A 14,894-nucleotide genomic window follows, 5' to 3' on the forward strand; every position below is an offset into this window, starting at 1 on the left:
ACACTTCAGCAGTATTTCTCTTCTTGTGTATTAGTGGTTTTTTTTAGCTTATTTTTCACAATTTCTTGGGGAAATTATGACTAATTATATCTAACTTAGTCTACGTTTATATTGTCCTATCAGGACACAAGGCACAGCATCATAAGTACTGTCCAGAAAAATGAATGCTGTACTGGGAATTCGGGGGCAGGAGTTATGGCCTTAGCCATGCTTTTTAGTTGCTCACAAAGCCTGGGAATGTGATTACACTGCCTTATTTTTTAAGGTAAAGACGTGGCTTACATTAATTACATTAAAAGAGGAGAAACTAATGAGGCTGGCAAGGTAGCAGACTGTAAGAAGAGCTGTTTATTCTGACCGGGTACGAGGATGCTTCCTCACACCTTCTTAAGGATATTTCTGATTTTAATTTTAGGAAGTTGGGAACAAACATCCTACCTTACTGAAGTCATAGCAAATTTTGCCCTGGATTCACCAGTGCTGCAGATTCACCTTGATCCTTATGCAGGCCAAGGAAACACACTCTGGGCACACACTGAAGTAGCTGCATTGCTGTGGCCCTGCAACAACAGTGCAGTGGTGGTCTGGCCAGCAAGGGCTGATATCTGAGCAAGCACCAGATTGGAGCGGCTCATGGAGTCACTGCACCATGGAAGCTAGATCACTGTCAGTGTAGAGGTGCAGGAGTACATCACATGTAAAAGCCTCCTGTTCCTTTTGAGGCCCCTGGGGTGAATCTGCCACATTTCTCATGGCTTGGGCCAAACCCAGAGCCCTCCCTGCAGCAGCTGATCACTGCACTGGGTGTTACGCACAGCTAACAGCTGAGCAGGTTCTGGCTGTGATCAGAATGGCCCCTTGTCACCCTCAACAGAATTAGTCCTACTGTTTCGTGTAGCATAAATGTCATTTTTTATATTGTTTCACAGAATCTAAATTTTCATAGGACTAATATATTGGCAATGGAACCTTATCTAGTGGTAGTGCGGTGCACTTTACATTCACTGTTGCAAAACAGCCTGGCTGGGCTGTGACCATTTGCTTTTGTCAGACCTCTTGAATCAAGGAAAAAATGGAAACAAGCTCACAGATTACTTAGTAATGAATAATACTCCAGATGTTGTTAACCCCATCTTCTGTAGGACATCAGCAGAGGCAGTTGATGAGCGCAGCTATATCTTTACTTTTAAAGGAAAAAAAAAAAAAGCTGGCTCTTGTTCAGAAAGAGAAAAAAAAAAAAAGAGTTACATGAGTGACTTTACTAAAAGAGGCTCACGAAATATTCCCCCTTCAAGTTAATCTTACTGAAATCTTAAAAATCAGAAGGGTGCCACAGGGTGTTAGGTTAGCAAGCCAGAAGCATTTGCTGTGAACTTCAACTCCCCTCCCCACAACTCAAGCCAAAAACCATCTCCAAGCAAGCAGATTTGTATTCTTAAGAGGTTTATAACATGGGTGAAATAGCTATGTGTAAATTTTTTCTAGGGGGGGGAAATAAAAAATGAAAGAAAGAAATTGCAGCTGCAATCAACCCAGAGACACTGAAACAATAAAATGGAGGGAGAAATGCAGGAGAGAGGAGTCTTGTCAAAGCCCAAACATGATGCAGAGTGGTGTGGAAAGATACATTCCTCTGCAGAGAAAGAAAAGGCTGGGTAGGAATTGCAACATACACCAGCCAAGTGGCCAGTCATCTTTTAAATGGATATTATTTATTCATTAAATAAACCAACTAAATGCTTCACCTCACCGAATAACCATAAGGAACATTTAATTTTTAATACAGAATCATAGAATCATAGAATCGTTAGGGTTGGAAAGGACCTTAAGATCATCTAGTTCCACCCCCCCCTCCCATGGGCAGGGACACCTAACACTAAACCATCTCACCCAAGGCTTTGTGCAGCCTGTCCTTGAACACTGCCAGGGATGGAGCATTCACAGCCTCCCTGGGCAACCCATTCCAGTGCCTCACCACCCTTACAGTAAAGAACTTCTTCCTTATATCCAATCTAAACTTCCCCAGTTTAAGTCTTAACCCATTACCCCTTGTCCTGTCACTACAGTCCCTAATGAATAGTCCCTCCCCAGCATCCCTATAGGTCCCCTTCAGATACTGGAAGGCTGCTATGAGGTCTCCACGCAGCCTTCTCTTCTCCAGGCTGAGCAGCCCCAACTTCCTCAGCATGTCTTCATACAGGAGGTGCTCCAGTCCCCTGATCATCCTCGTGGCCCTTCTCTGGACTTGTTCCAACAGTTCCATGTTCTTTTTATGTTGAGGACACCAGAACTGCACACAATACTCCAGGTGAGGTCTCACAAGAGCAGAGTAGAGGGTCAGGATCACCTCCTTTGACCTGCTGGTCACGCTCCTTTTGATGCAGCCCAGGATACGGTTGGCTTTCTGGGCTGCGAGCGCACACTGAAGCTGGCTCATGTTCATTTTCTCATCGACCAGCACCTCCAAGTCCTTCTCCGCAGGGCTGCTCTGAATCTCTTCTCTGCCCAACCTGTAGCTGTGTCTGGGATTGCTCCGACCCAGGTGTAGGACCTTGCACTTGGCATGGTTAAACTTCATGAAGTTGGCATCAGCCCACCTCACAAGTGTGTCAAGGTCCCTCTGGATGGCATTCCTTCCCTCCAGGGTATCAACCGAACCACACAGCTTGGTGTCATCGGCAAACTTGCTGAGGGCGCACTCAATCCCACTGTCCATGTCAGCGACAAAGATGTTGAACAAGACCGGTCCCAACACTGATCCCTGAGGGACACCACTCGTTACTGGTCTCCAGCTGGACATTGAGCCATTGACCACAACTCTTTGTGTGCGGCCATCCAGACAGCTCTTTATGTACCGAGTGGTCCATCCATCAAATTGATGTCTCTCCAATTTAGAGACTGCCTGCCATGATTTTTCAAATATGATGGTCAGTGGCTTAGCAACTTCATTCACCAGCTCCTTCAGGCCCCACAGATGGATTTCATTAGGTCCCATGGACTTGTGCACATTCAAGTTCTTACGATGGTCTCGAACCTGATCCTCTCCTACAGTGGGCCCAAGGTCTTCATTCTCACAGGCCCTGCATCTGCCTTCCAAGACTTGGGTGGTGAGGTCAGAGCCTTTGCCAGTGAAGAGTGAGGCAAAGAAGTCATTAGGAACCTCAGCCTTCTCCAAATCATGTGTAGCTAGTTCTCCCCATAGTTCAACAGTATAAACCGTGGTCTAGGTGATCAATTAGCCAACACAGGCATGCTAACCAAGTAGGAGAAAGGGAAAAAGATATACGTCCAATCTACCTGCTGTTTTCTCTCGAGATGGCTGGGAAATATCATAGACTTTGTCAGCATTCCAGCTTACAAATGCCAAGCAAACTCAAAAATCAAATCCTCACATCAAAAATTTTCCATCAGCAGTTCATTTTTCTTTCCTGAAAATCTGAGACAGAGTGGCAGAGGGTGAAAAAATATGCAAGAAACTTCATGATGATTTTTAAATTGGAAAAGAAAATTATTATATTGAAGAAAAAAAGACCCTGATTATAGTGGAAGTAAGGTGCAGGAAAAATCTCAAAGTTATTGGACCACCCAGCAAGTACCAAACTTAATATTTTCTTTTAAATTCTCCTGGCTTCTTTCCTGGATAGATGTGCTGCAGGCTCCACACTGAGGCTCTAACAAACCCTCTCAACCCTGCCTTCATGGTCAAAGGCTGATAACCAGCCAGACCTGATCTGACTCACATTGCAGCAGATGAAATCCAGAGGGTAACATTAAAAAGCAGCTTCACCTAAGAGAGCACTGCTATTTGAGTACGCAGGGCCTTTTGTTAGTTCTGCAGTACAACCACAGGGAAACGTCTTTCATGCTACAGAGCAGTTTCCAGCAGAAGAGTAATAAAGTCTGTAACACCAGGTGACAGCTGTATATTTATTCCATCATGCCCAAAAGCAGAATTTCAGATATAACAGTTCTTCTCTTTGCCCACCCCTGTGCATATCACATGCCTAGCTTTGAGGAAGCTCTGTTGGCCCTCTGCATCTGAGAAATGTTACCTGAAATCTAGATTTTTTCAGAGCACTGACTCCTGACTTGCTTCTGCTCTGAGGTCATCAGCATTTTTGCTCTCCGAGTCAAGTTGGATAAAATGATAGAAGCACCTGAAAATCTCATTTAGAATCACCTTCTTGCCTAGATTCAGAGATCAGTGTAAACATATTCAATCCATATCTGTTTTTTAAGTATGTTTTTCTTCCCTTCCTCACATTCTCTTTACTTTTCCTAGCAGTTATTGCCTGCATTAGGTGTAAAATAGGACACATATTTTTGTAATGTTCATTCCCCCCTCTCTCTTTCATTGGTTTCAACTCTAGGAAACAGGGTTATGAACTTTATTGAAAGAACGGAGATCAATATCAAGACTCCCTCATACATGTGAGTATGTGTGAGTATTATAGTAGCATAGAGTACAATATATGCTATGTAGTGTATTACTACATTATAGTTTAAATAGGATATGATACATACTATAGCAGATTGTGTGTATATATAGCGTATATACAATATATATGCATATGTATACTTGCACATACATATATAATTTATATTTATACAAAGGATACAAGATTGCCTATTACATATACAATATATCATAGAGTATATGTGATTAAAACGTGGCACAGTATTCGTGTGCAGAGGATTCATGTACAAGTTTGCTTTGTGATGAACAATCAGTAAGACTGTATGGGTTCATGTGGTATGTCTGTGCACTTTCACCACAGTAACATGGGATTACTTATGACTTCATACTTCTGCAACATCAGTTTTCTTCTATGCCACCTACTTTCCCATGACATTCTGTCTACTGGATTTTGTTTAAAGAAGCTGAAGTATGAGCTGTATCAGTTTCAGTGCCAACTGGCCAGTCAATGCATGTGACCCTGCTGGCCAGCTAGCAGACCAAACCAAGCACATAATTACTACTCTCACACTGCAGCTTTTTGTTCAGCCCTTAAACTGGGCTAACCTCCATTACCAAGCCACTGACTCCACAAAGTTTGTAGAGATGTCATTTTGTTTGAATCTTCTTTCCTTCTGTCAAATTTGTTTGGACCTAACCAATAGCTGGCAGGAGGAATGATGGACACATACAGAAACAGATGGAGAGAAGGACTGAATGTATATGACAATGAAATTGAATTTCTGAAAGAAATAGTTCTGGTATAATCTGCTTTTGCATCTTGAAATATTGTATTTATGTTTCTTAATTTGGAGTGGTGCTAAATTTGGAAATGTTCTAAAGCACTTATGGAGGTGATGTAAAATCTCCATATTCTCCATAAAGAGAAATGTAATCTATTGATGGGAAGCAAAAAAGATGCAACCCCTAAAGATAAAATTAACCCAGCTGTAGTTTCTCAAGTGAAGAGAGACAGAGAATTTCCTTCATCAGACTGTGGTTCATACTTTGATTCTTGCTTTCAGTTGCCATCTAGAGAAACTCTTTGCTGACTGATGACATGATGAGCTATTCCCATCCCTTGGGACTATCTCAGCCCCCAGATTCCTGGAGCTGTTCTTTAATATGAGCAAAAAGTGTAGGCTTGTCTACTGTCTCCATCACTGCTAGGCTCTCCACAAAAACAACAGTGCACTCCTTCAGCTCTCTCCAAACCTCACCTTTGTGGTGGTGCCTGCATTCTGCAGTGCATGTGGGCCACAAAGGCCTGCAGTTATTATATTGACCACAACCATTTTGCTGTTCCTTATAATCTTCCCAGATGTATATTGTATTCATGTGTTGCCTTTGCCTTCAGACTGAGGTTCTTATAACTGGAGCAACTTTTACTGTTCCTTAGTTGTATGTCCTGTAATTAGGTGGATGGTTGTATTGCGCTACAATCCTTAACTATAGCTATAAGCAAATGTCTCAAAACACAGGTCTAGCTCTTGGCAGAAACACACTTTGCCTAGGGACTCTCAGGAATGATAAATAAGCTCTAGCCAAGCCTACCTCATCCATGACAAAGTCTTAAAAGCAGGTTAGCAGCTGCTTCTGAAAGAGGGAAAGCAGTGCATGTGGTGGCAGCCCATTGACTATGGTCTCCCCATGTACCAGAAGCAGCAAGTTCAGCTCTTGAGGAGTCTTTCCTGGTTCTTCACCACATAGGTGTTTTCTATATACCTCACTTTATCTTCCCTGCCAGAATTTGCCTTAGCCTTAGCCTGGGCCTTAACAAAGGGAAACTGTGCTCTTTCAGCGCTGCCTCATGAGCCTTGAACTATCATCATCTTTACAAATAGAAACATTTGTGAATAAATTACCAGGTTTGAGGCTTGCTCAGTTCCTGTTGAGATACTGCACATCAAACTTCAGTGTGTTTTACTTCATCTTAGGTGGGAGATGAGTATCCAGAGAAAGTGGTGGCTAAATGTCTTTCTTAATTCCCTCCAAAGCACACGTGGAGTAAAATTGCAGACATATATAATGCTGCATTTGTTAGAGGTAGAAAAATAGAGAATATGTGTAGAACCATGTCTAATACTTTGGTCAAGCTGTATTAATTCTATACACAATAATTTTTCTATGCATGAATCAAAACAGTTTTTTCCTTGCTATCAAAAAAAGACAATGTCTTATTTATGCACGTGCAAAGTGTTCTCTGTGTGTGTACTCTGTCTTAGGTGAATGCAGACTCTTACTTGGAAGCCATTTGAAAAATACCACTGATTTGTTTTGATTTTTTTGCCAGCAAGGATTGGTCACAGGGTCAACATATGGGACTGATTTAGGGCATTATTCAAATGAACACCCCCTGCCACTGCTTTCTTGCTCTCTCCCAAACCAGCAGCAAAATATTTCAGCCGTCAAAGCACCAGTCATTTTGGTAGAAGATACATCCTAAAGCACAGTCTGTGAGTTACGCCTTGATGATTTATCCAGAGTAGCTGCTTCTCTATTCCCTGAAATCTTTCCCATGTTGTTATTTAAAAAGAATGAAAGTACATGTAGCCTGCAAAAATTTGGGAATGCATTTGTCTGTTTGCACTTGCATGTTTGTGCTAGTGGTGGGAAGTTTAGTATTATGGATGACCTCACATTGCAAAATTCATCCCTGCTTATATGTTTTGTTAATGCTCTGGAGTGTTCTGATCAGTGTTCTGGCAAGGCCAGTGGCTGGGATTAAAATATTCTATATTGTTAAAATGGATATGATTTAAAAATACCTCCTCCCTTCTAGCAGTTTGTCAAATATTCCCCAAATGCTGAAGAAAAGGCAGGAGCGGGAATGTAAATTTTCAGTGATTATATAAGCTGTTGTTCACTAGAACCATGGTAAAGTCTTCCTCCCGAATAACGAGCACTTCATGAGAAATGTTGTCTGGAAGGAATCTGCCCTTTCTGGAGATCTCATGCTGCTTTGTGCTTAAAGCAGAGGAAAAAGAATGATTTGACAACTTGCAGGTCACAGCAAAGTCAACGGAACAGCGTAATAAAGATTCAGTTCAGGTACTTCCCACAGAATCCTAATAGTTATATAATAACATCTTTCTCAGAAAGTGATGATGAGTAGCAATGGGAACTCCAAGGAGAAATTGAAAAGAAATCTTCTGGTGTCCACCTGTGGGGTGAAACTTGGCCAAACTATAGAAGAAAACTAGAGCAGCTGGACTTGGTTAGGGCCACAGCAGTCAGGTCAGAGATCTGTGTGCTGAGTTTTCCTCATGTGTATGCAGACACAAGCACAAACATGTACAGAAACATGCACACTTTGTGCATACTGTCAGCAACAAAAAACTGCTGGAGAAGTTGATACTCTAGACAACTAATGTAGCTGCAGTACCTCACTTTCAGATATTTCAGGTTAGAAAAGATGAATCCCACCCAAAATTACTTTCTTTTCATCAATACCCTTTCCCGATCAATCATACCAGTGCTTATCATTTATAACCAGTGTTCTGTGCTTCCACAGGTCATATGTTTCTATATTTTCTATGTTCTTGAGTATAAGAAGACTCTTCTTTAAATGGTAACCTTTAGAAATACACTTGCAAAGAAAAGATATGAGGTTAGGCAGAGTACCAGAATCTACAAGGACCAGAATTCACTGCATTGCCAAGGAAGGCAGCAAACTGGAAACCTCTTTGTGTCAGTCATTCCACCACTACCTAACCTTACAAAAAGAGTAATGAGTGTCCAGTATTTTGATTTTGGGTGTCAGCTGCTTGATTTTGGCTATCACTACAGGCCTGGGCATTGTTACAGACAATGATGCTGCTTCACAGAACACCCTCAGCTTCCCTTTGGGAGTATGGTGGCAGGTGCCGGGGAACGTACTCACACGAGAACAAGTACAAGATGTCTTGGACACCATCTGTTTCTTTCTTATAATTCCATTCTCATCTCTTTCAGTACCCATTCAGCTCCAAAGCACGCAAAGTGGAGGATCTCTGAGAACTGCCTGGAATGAATTGCCAGCTCACAAGCCTCCTGTCAAGCCACGTACTTACAAGTAGATGAACTGTTTCCACAGCTTTACAAGTGCTTAAAAAGGGATCTTCAAATCTTAAAGGAAAGTGAGAAGCTGCATGTTTTGCTGCTCAGCTTCCCCACAGAAGAATAATGTGCACAGAAGAAACCCAACACATTTCTTAGCTCACAAACTTTCACTGTGGGATGGGGCAGCTGTGGGCATACACTTAATTTATGTTCTCCCCTACAATGACTGAACACACAGGGGACAGGAAATTCAGCATTGATTGATCTGAAAACTTACAACATATAAAACAACCTACTAAAAACTCTACTTCCCCAAATCAGCTAATGTGAGGCTCTCACAAATGTGCAGGAGAGTAATCAGCTTCTTAATAATTTTATTTGAGCCATGGGACAAGGAGACAGATGTTTATTATCTACCTTGTTTCATTTATATGGTACCTTATGGTGTGCTCCATCTTATCCCTAAAAATCACTGGGGATACTGCTACATATTTTTTTCTCATTAGGTCTTTGTTAATTAGTCCTTCTTTCTCTTTCTTTTTTATTTTCTCTTCTTCCACTGTCAACTTTAACCAATAAATCTCTCCTAATATTTCTCACTTTCTGTTTGAAGTTCTATCACTGCCTGATTATACTCAGGTTAGTTTGCAGAGATACTGGACATGTATGTGGAGGAAAGGAAGGAGAAATGATGTTGCAGCAACCCGTGAAGGCAAGGCTTGGAGGCTTCCCTGCTGGTACCTGAATGAAACAGCAGCAAAGAAGCCTTTGCTTACACAGAGGTGTGTTCAAGACCTCTTGGATGTCATCTGTTTCTATTAATGCCCTGCCAGGTGATTTCTCACAGGAGGTTTCATTTCCTGCTTGTTAAGGTGTTTGAAAAGAGAGATTTTCTTCAAGATAAAGCAGTGGTCCCAATAAAACCTGTGTTGGAGAACTGTATAATCCCATGAAAGAAAAAGTTGGTGGGCATCTTGAGGATGGATTTCTTTCACAGTACTCAGGATCTATGCATAGGTGGTTAAAGGTTATCTACACTCCAGGACTGGACTTTCCTGAACAGCCTTCTATGCTTCTACCATAATCAACTAGGATGTCAGGAGTTTAAGAAAACAACCTAAATTTCCAAACACTTCTTACAAAAACAACTTCTGCTGATCAAAGCCGTCTAATAGCTGAGACTTCCATTAGGATTAAAAACCAAATAAGGCATTCCCATTGAACAGTGGTATTAAATTAGAGGGAGGGCAAGGCTTGTATGATTGGCTATGTCTGTACTGTAGGACCTGGGATTGTATCCCAGATCCATTTTTGGAGCATCTCTATGGGACCATAGACGTGTCCGTGTTCTCCTTCATCTCTCTGGCCAAACTGGCAAAAAGACTGCTTCAAAGCCCCACTCTCCAGGTGCAGCCATTGAGTACTTGTCAGGGAATTAAAGGATGGCAATCGTGTGAAATGTGAGGCACATACCTCCTTTTCTAGGAGCACAGCTCTAATTGCAGAGCTAGTTTTTTGTCTTATTTACACAGGTATTTCATTAAAAATAATTCATTTATCACTGGTAGAGAGTTTCAAAGTAAAACATATTACTGAGAAGAGAGTTTAGGATCCAGATTTAATATGCAGAAACAGCAACTCTGTAACTTACCATATTTATGGGTGTAATTCTCTGAGACCACATTTGTTCCTGTATAACTCTATTCAAATCAATAGAATTACACTGGGGATTAATTCACTCCTTAAATTTAATCACATTGAAAATAATTGTAATGTCCTATGACTATAATATTTTCATTTTCCAGGGGGAGAAATTTGCCAATATGCATGGTCTCACATACCTGATTGCACCTTACCTCTAAATGTGTGAAAGCCTGCAAGAACAGTAAAGCTGAAGAGGTCATGCTGTTTAAGTTGGAAAAGGGCCAGCTGCAATCACTGGCTGAACATCCAGGCTGCCTTCAGAATGGATGCACAAAACCAATGTTGAAATGGTACGACATATGTCAATTACTAAATCTCAAAACTTCTTTGCTGTTGTTTCAGCAAAATTTTTCACATGAATAAAAGGGGGCCCAGTCCTAAGAGGGCCACAGCAGCTGCAATTCCTGCTGACCTCGCGAAGAATTGGAAGTGCAGCACTGGAAGCCAAAGGATTTGTTTTGGTCGCATTGTTTTGGTACTCACTTGGAGAAGTTTCTTTACAACTAGTAAAATCATAGACATATAAAACTTGCACAAGGTTGGTCATAACAGAGGTCTATAAGACTGCATGCCATATTAATTTTCTGGATTCATAGTCTGTATTATCTGGGATGATCAGCAAGTCTTCTAAAGATAAAGGTAGAAAACACTGAGCTCCTAAGGAAAGGATATACCTCTATTCCTTTATTTCCATCATTCAGAACTTCACAAGTCTTTTTACTGAAATATAACAGGGCATGCAAATATTTTAAAGAAATGGAAAAAAATTTCAGTTCTTCAAATGTTCTTACAATGTCTGAGTTTGTTGTTTGGCTTTGGTTTTGGTTTAGTTTGGTTGGGTTTGGGGTTGGGTTTGGTTTATTTTCACAACACCTCTTATAATGTTTTAGTTTGTTTTTCAACAACCAGAAGTTCAGAATTTCCTACTTGAAAATACATTTTTGGAAACTAGAGGTTTTCAGGTTTTTCAGTCAGAAGTTTTGCTTCCCAGATTTTGACATTCTACTCTCCCCCAGTGCTATCTTTAAAAAAATATGGGGCACTGAAGCCAGTTTGTTCAATTATTTGAGGGGAATAGAAGATGGTACAAAGAAATGAAAGACTAAAAGATTCTTATTAATTTGCTTTCCCTTTCAAAGAGAACCTTTTAATTTTAAAAAAGCAATTTTAAAATCAGTTTTGCAAGAAGTCATTTGGATTGTCTAAGGAATAATCAGAGATTCTGTTGAAAAGAGTGATTTTAACCTAGACACCAAATAGTTATGGATATTTTTAATGCCTAGCATGCAGTGCTAAAAATCCTGTCTCCTGAATTTTGTACCAGCACTTGTGATCTGCTAAAACAGCTTTCCTGTCTTTCTTATATACTGTTTATATGCGACATCTTTACCTCACAGATTTGCTCTCCAGCCAGGTGCCAACACCAGTTTAAGAAAGGTTTGACTTAGTGGTACAAATAGCTCTTGGATCATGTAGATCTAAATGTCATCGCATTGCAGCATTTTAGCACGGGGTGATGATATCCTGTTTTGACACAGTGTCATCACTCTGCATCCCAGTAGGAAGATGTTTTGACACAAAGTGCTGACAAAACAACAAAATGTTAACAATTGCTCTGTAATATTCATGTTCTGTGATGCCTGGAGCATACTAACTGATAATGGCAAGACAGAGGACCAGTAAAGATTGCTGTTAAACGTATTTATTTGACTTTTATACAAACAAGTTAATACTGAATATTCTTACACGGGTGAAGGTGAACACATGTCCTCCATAAGGACTACCAAACAGGATGCTACGAGCCTAGCATTTTAATCTACAGAAAAGGAAAGAAAGAAACCCAAACGAGCCAACCCATCTTCTTTCTAATTTCTTTCTTTCTGTTTTCACAATGCATAAAGAAAAACAAATTAATGGTCAGAAATAGCAGCATGAAAGAAGCATGATCTTAATATGACAGACTGGAAGTAACATTTGGTAGAAATTGTTGTAACAGCCTACATGTGAAATAACAGGCCTGTATAAGAAAAGGATTGAATCTTTCAAGAAACATCTCAAGATTTTGGGGTGTGAGGCACAGTGAAGGGAGGAAATATTTCAAGCTGAAACAGATTCAGCAGCGAGCCAGCCTGCCTGAAGTCCCATTTAACTGATCTTCCTGGAAACACACAGCTCAGCATCCTGGACATGCAAACAGCCAAGCAGGCAAGAAAACTGCAAGGGCTTTGCACGCTGTAGTTGGAAGCAGTGCCTCTGTCTGTGAGCTCACCTAAGGCAGCAGCCCTCACACAGTTTCTCAATACGCATCAAGGAAGGGATGCAGACAGCAGCTTTACTGAACCTGAACCCAGGTTTAACTTCAATAATAGCCTTGTGCCATACACAGGACAGCAGCTGGGGTAGAGAAGCTGCAGGTCAAGGTTGTTCACCATCCACGCTGAGAGGAGCAGCAGTGTGACACTGGGTCAGGGCAGGATTTTTACAGTCAGATGTTCTTCCCACTGTCCAGCCTATTCTCACACAGCACTGGCACAGGAAGCTGCATGACAGCCACATTATTCATAACATTTCATTATGTTAATTTTATTTTCATCAATCAGCTAAAGTGCCTTAATTTTTTTTTCAGTCACTGCAATCTGTTTATTTTAAGGCAAGGCTAATAAACCAGTAAAGTAATTACTTTACCATATAGAATGACATGGCATGACACTTATCTGGCAGTTTTAAGATGAACCTCTCTGGAACTATTGACGGTTTTGACAATTTGAGACCTGTATTTGCTCTCCAGTCTTGAGCTACCCTTTTCTTTATGACTTGATATTTGAGATTACAGTGTTTAACAGAAAGAAGGTGACATTGAGAAATGGCAAATAACTCTGTAGAAATTTTCAAGCCATAAGTATGCCAAATACTACAGATTAACATAAACGTAAAATTCTCTTCATCTGCAAGTACTTCACATTATGCATGCAAATCTGTTCCGCTTTGTGAATACAGCTATTGATTTCTTTGAATTTATCAAATGATTAAAAATGAATTACTTGCCTAACTGTGAGTACAGAATCAGCCCATCAATAAAACCTGTGTCTGGGCATGTTACTCTTCCCTCAAGAATTTTCACTAGCTGCAGTACTATAGGCTTGCTATTGTTATAGTATTGAATTACTTGCACTAATGTTCATGAAACTTAAATTTCATATCTTTCTTTAAACAGAGAGAGGCAAGGAGAGGATCACATGTTCTCATGGTCTGAAACAAACAATATTTTATTCTAAAGGATTATTGTTAATGTAAAGATTTGGTCCTGAGCCCATTCCTCCAAGGATTAGTCTCTCCAAAGTTTCTGGCACATGTTTAAGTTATATTTGAATATAACAAATAACTGTCATGAAAAATGGCCATAACTAGCAGCCTGTGCTGATTGTGGCCTACACTGTTATAGGCTGAATCCTGTAATAGTTCAGCACCTTCATTTCTTATTGACTTCACTAGAACTAGGGGCTTAGAACAAAAACTGACTGGATAATGACAATTCCACTTTATGCAACTTTCCAGATTTAACATTTGGTTTGGTTTCATGTTGAACTGTCTATTATTGTAATGAAACCTGAACTATTCAGCTAGGATCATGAGTGGCACTTCTTGATCTACTTCTACATCACCTTGAATCTGGTAAAACACTGAAATTAGTTTTCCAAATGAATGCAATAGAATGTAAGACAGTCTCTCTTTTTTTCCTTTTTTTTTTCCTGAAAAACAAACCCAAATCCAAACAACACAACAAACAAACCAAAATCCTTGAAGCTCAACTCTGCAAAGGTTAAACATGAAGTGGAGGGCTTTTGTCGAAGTAACTCATAGGTGCAGACTTCAGCACTTCCTCAGCTGTGGGTCCCTGAACCCTGCACAGTATTTGTGTCACTGCTGCCCAATGCAAAATGCCCACTTATATCCACACAGCCAAAGAGCATGACTGGTGTGCATGTTCATCAGCCTTGGGTTCCAAGTCTAAGCAGTGTGAGCTCTGCCACCTTGCCCAAGTGGGCACTCCAGTTTGTTCCATTGTGACAGCACACATGCACTCGTAATACAATTTCAAGATGTTTCTAGATGAAAACTGTAATTAACAGGTGATTGGGCTTTTATAAAAATGTATGTAAATGGTAAACACGTGCTTTAGGGCTGGGTTCCTTAGCAGATGGATATAATCACAGTGCACTATCAATTTACAGAGCTGTGCAGGAGACTTGCAGTCTCTCTGCTCCATGCTTCCTGATGCAGCCAGGCATCCAGGCCTGCCTGTGCATGCCATGCAGTTATCTGCATATGCCCAGCAAGCCTGATGTGTGCATCACACATGTGCTGGCCATCTGCGTGGTGTCTGTACAGGAGGTTCAGCGAGCTGCCGCATTTCTGCCTGTGATTTCCTGGACAAAGGAATGGGAGCAATATCCACATGCATTCACACTGCACTAAGGGTTTGTGACCACACACTTGATCGGTGTGCCAGGGGGCTGAATTCAGATCCCTGAGTGTGTATGACTTCAGCCTGTTGTTTGTTGTGGGGTTTTGTCCTTTCATTTCTTGTCATTCTGTCAGTGCCTGCATTGATCTCCATTTGACTTACATTTCAGAGCCCAGACAGACTGGGGAAGCTATTGCCCTCTGCAGCTGCAACCATGTGAAAGGTCTC

The sequence above is a fragment of the Pezoporus occidentalis genome, unplaced genomic scaffold (assembly GCF_034315485.1).
Source record: "Pezoporus occidentalis ecotype Australia unplaced genomic scaffold, CSIRO_AGI_Poc_V1 ctg39, whole genome shotgun sequence".
NCBI classification, from domain to species: Eukaryota; Metazoa; Chordata; class Aves; order Psittaciformes; family Psittacidae; genus Pezoporus; species Pezoporus occidentalis.